General features: G+C 33.9%; 1 non-coding gene and 1 pseudogene across 1 annotated transcript; one reads left to right on the forward strand and one right to left on the reverse strand.

Moving 5' to 3' along the window:
- The window catches only part of LOC124888475, a 6,258-nt pseudogene extending 3,236 nt beyond the window's left edge, over positions 1–3,022 (reverse strand).
- A 1,325-nt stretch (positions 3,023–4,347) lies between these two features.
- On the forward strand, positions 4,348–4,419 carry TRNAC-GCA. Its single transcript has one exon. It is a non-coding gene; the product is annotated as a tRNA-Cys (tRNA).
- Positions 4,420–4,754: the final 335 nt, after the last annotated feature.

Here is a 4,754-nt window from a genome sequence, read left to right on the forward strand (position 1 = left end):
ATAAGTAAGCATCTCTTGTAAAATATGAGCAACCCCAAACCCTTCTAGAGCCCAAACCTCCATTTCTCCTACCCGCTGTCCCCCCTGTTTGGCTCTTCCACTAAGGGGTTGTTGTGTAACAAGCACATAATGTCCACTGGAATGCCCATGGATTTTATCATCAACTTGATGAATTAATTTCAAGATATAAGGCTTTCCTATTATAACGGGTTGTTCAAAAGGATTCCCCGTTCTTCCATCAAATATTCTGCTTTTTCCTGGATATTTGGGTTCAAATACCCATGGATTCCATGTTTGCTTACTGGCTTCATATAATTCAGAAAACACTAGTTTTCGTGAAGCTTCTTGTTCATATCTCTCCTCAAAAGGTGCTATTCTATAATGTCTGTCTAGCAGACTCCCTGCTAACCCTAGTGAACATTCAAATATCTGTCCTACATTCATTCATGAAGGTACTCCTAATGGGTTAAAGACCATATCAACGGATCTTCCATCTTGTAAATAAGGCATATCTTGTCTAGGCAAAATTTTGGAAATGACACCCTTATTTTCGTATCTTCCGGCTACTTTATCGCCTACTTTGATTTCACATTTATGTGAAATATATACATGAATTGTTTTGGGATTATAACTAGAACCACCTCTTTCTGGATCTACCTCACATCAATAAGCCGCCCCTGCCACCTATAGGTAATTTTAGACAAGTTTCTTTTGAAGTAGATACCTGAATACCAAGTATAGCTCGTAACAATCTATCTTCTGGGGCATACGATGATTCTTTCATGACCTGGGGTATTAATTTACCTACTAAAATATCACCCGTCTCTACCCAAGATCCCAGCATCATAATTCCATTTTTGTCTAAATTGCGGAGTAAATGGGCTTCTAAATGCGGTATTTCATTAGTTACTTCTTCAGGGCCTTGACTTGCCAAATGAGTCTGAATTTCATATTTCCATATGTGAAAAAAAGTATAAATATCTTCATATACCAAACGCTCGCTAATAAGTACTGCATCTTCAGAATTGTAACCCTCCCACGGGATAAAAGCTACTAATACGTTTTTCCCCAAAGCAAGTTCGCCACCAACCATAGCAGTACCATCCGCTAAAATTTGTCCCTTTTTAATGCATTTACCCCGATGAACCTAGGGTTTTTGATGCATACATGTATTTTTACTGGAACGTTGATATATAACTAATGGAATGGTTAGAATATCTCTATTACCTGCTAAAAGAATCGTGTTAGTATTGGTATAAATGACCCTTCCCTCGCGTTCGGCTATAGCAAGAGCCCCCGAATCTAGAGCTGCTTGTTGTTCCAACCCAGTTCCAACAATGCATTTTTCGGAGCGAGAAAGAGAAACTGCTTGACATTGCATTTTAGAAATCATTAAAGCTCGATTCGCATCATTATGTTTGATAAAAGGAATGAGGGAAGCTCCAATAGAAAATATTGAAAAGGAAAAATACTTCGAAGATGAACCTGTTCCCATGCAATAGTCAATAATTCTTGACAATATCGAACTGGAACAACCTGTTCTTCCTGAATATCCTGATTTAAGGCTAAAGAATTTCCTACCGCTACCATATAGTAGTCATCTCTACCTAGTGATAAATAAAGCATCCATACCCCGGTTGACCTCTCATAAATTTCATAAAAAGGGCTTTCTAGAGATCCCCAATGACCAAGCCTCGCATAAATTGCTAAGGATCCAATAACTCCAACATTGATTCCTTCAGATGTGTTAATTGGGCAAATACATCCATAGTGACTAGGATGGATATCTCGTATCCGAAAACTAGCAGTGCGACCTGTCAGTCCTCTAGGGCCCAAATAACTTAATTTTCTCCTATGAACTATTTGTGTTAATGGATTAGTTCAATCCAAAACTTGAGATAATGGATGTAAACTGAAAAAGGATTCATAAGTAGTTGTTAATGGAGTTGAGGTTACCAAATTATGAGGTGTCGGTATCAATTTATGCCAAATTGCTCCACATATAGTCCCCCAAACCACATTTTCTAAATGAACCAGAGCCAATCCGAATTGATCTTGTAAAAGATCTACTACAGAACGAATACATTTATTTTTCAAATGATTCATATCATCAAGTGCACCCATTCCAAATTTCAGCCTAATCAAATGATCGGCGGCTGCCAATATATCTCGTGGTAACAAAAATGTATTATTCTAGGGTATATCAAGGTTCAGTCTTCGGTGCATATTTTGTCGACCAATCCTTCCTAATTCATATCTTTGTTGAAAGAATTTCTTTTGTAATTCCTTATATAAGGATTCAGAAAATACTGGATCGCCACCTACACAAGCAAATTGTTGATAAAACTTCAAAATGGCATTTTCTTTTGACCCAATTTTTTTTGCTCTTCTTGTTACTCAGAAAAGAAAAAAAAATTTCAGGATAGCAAACATTCTCTAGAATTTTTCTTAGATTCAAACCCATAGCTGATTATAGAACTAGAATAGATATTTTTTGTTTCCTACTTACATGAGCCCATATCCTTGCTTTTCTATCAATTTCTAATTCTGATCTTCCTCCCCAATCTGATATTATGGTGCCGGTATAGACCGAAATTCCGTTATGGTCCAATTCTGATCGGTAATAAATACCAGGACTTTGCAATATTTGATCGATCATAATTCTATATATTCCATTGACTATAGAAGTTCCCAGGGAATTCATTAGGGGAATGTTTCCAATAAAAATTATTTGTTCTTACATATCCCTACTGTTTTTCCAAATTAATCCCGTGGATACATATAATTCAGAAGAATATGTGAGTGATTCATACACAGCATCTCTTTCCTTTATCAAGGGTTCGACCAATTGATATGTTTCCACAAATAATTGAAATTCAATTTCTTGATCTGTATCTTCAATTTTTGGAAACTTATAAAGTTCTTCCGTCAAACCATGATCAATGAACCTACAAAATCCTTCAAATTGTATCTGATTAAATTCAGGTGTTGTAGATATTCCCTCATTTCCATCCCAGAGCATTTTTAATTTCCCATTTATCAAAAGATACCACTATTGGCTAATTCTTCATCTAATTAGATAGATTAGATAAATGATCTACCAATGGTGGCATTTCAATTTTGTTTACCGAATCACATGAAATTTTACCCAACTCCATATCTGGAATGTATGAAATACGTATGAACGGAGGAAGAAAGATAATTTTCTACTTAAATTGAATTGGAATTTATTGAAATTTTCAACAGATACAAATGGAAAGAAATTGATAAAACATCCCTAGAAACGGACTTCTACTACTTAGACTTATTAATTAAGTTTATAGGATTTTGTATAGAATATAAAAACAAAAATGATTCCATTTATACCATTATTATGATAATATATATTCCAACCTGCTTGAATACCAGAAAATAAATGGATTGGACATTTGATCTTTTCGCTGCGATAAAGGCATAAAAATCAGAAAGAGAATATATAGAATTAGAATCGGTTTTTTAGCATTTAACCCCCTTTTATGTTATGGATTTCGTTGTTCAAAAAATGATTTGTAGAGAAGAGAGAGATTTTGTTTATGGATTTTTTAGTAGAATATGATTGTGAAGTGTATAAGAAAAAAAGGTTTGTATGGCTTAAACACGTGTGGAGATATCTATAATATCCGTATTTCTTCTCTTTTCTTGTTTTATTGTTGTTCTATGTTCTATTCGGGGCAACACAGGTTGCACTCTACGAAAACAGAATTTAAATGTTCTATTCAATTCAAAATTCAAATTGAAGTATGATACTTTTCTTATATCTGATAATTCTATATCGGAAACATATATAAATAATATATATCCGTCTAACAATTTCTCTTGGGGGGTATGCATATACTGATAATTGTTGTTATAATTATTATTAATAATTATAATTTATAATTGAGAATGATTTTTTGATGGAAAAAATCCATACTGATTAGTTATATATCAAGTTGTATTTTCTTATGTCATTAGGAAAACAAAAATTGGAGATTCAAATTCAAGAATTGTTCATGCATTCTAAGTCAATAGTTAATGGTTCCTATTTTCATAAAGTTGAATTTTGGATTTTGTGACTAAAAATCCACATTTGATTTTTCAATAGATTTCAATAGCAAGGTAAGAGAAAGTTTTGAACATTATGAATTTTGAGATAGACTCAATCAAAATTGAAAGGATGAATCAAACCCAATCAAAAGGGAAGAAGGATTAGGATTTCTTTGACTTTTAGGAAAAATTAAGGAAAACAGAACTCAAGGTGCAAGTACGATAAAAAAGCAATTCAGTAATCCGGGAAAATTTTCATCTATTTTGTATTTGTAGTATTTTTGCGACATGGCTGAGTGGTAAGGCAGAGGACTGCAGATCCTTTTTTCCCCAGTTCAAATCTGGGTGTCGCTTGATAAACAAAAAACTAGAAATCTCTTCTTTTCTTCTATTGATATAACCCGCCGAACGATTCCCTAGCAAAAGCAGAGAAGGCAGACTATTGATACTTTTTTAATTCTAAACATCTGGTCTGGGGTTTTTTCTAAAAAATTTTAAATATCCTTGCATTGCATATTTAGGCTTAGGATAGGCTTCAAGGAAATATTCGAATGCTAGAGGGGCTAGCAAGACTTCGCAATTACTTTCTACTACAAATAAAAAATTTATATTATTAATCCATTGTATAATAACTGGACCTTGGGTTAGATTGGAGAGCCCGATAGGAAATATAAATAGTTGTGGAAGGG

This window comes from Capsicum annuum, chromosome 11 (assembly GCF_002878395.1).
Source record: "Capsicum annuum cultivar UCD-10X-F1 chromosome 11, UCD10Xv1.1, whole genome shotgun sequence".
NCBI classification, from domain to species: domain Eukaryota; kingdom Viridiplantae; phylum Streptophyta; class Magnoliopsida; order Solanales; family Solanaceae; genus Capsicum; species Capsicum annuum.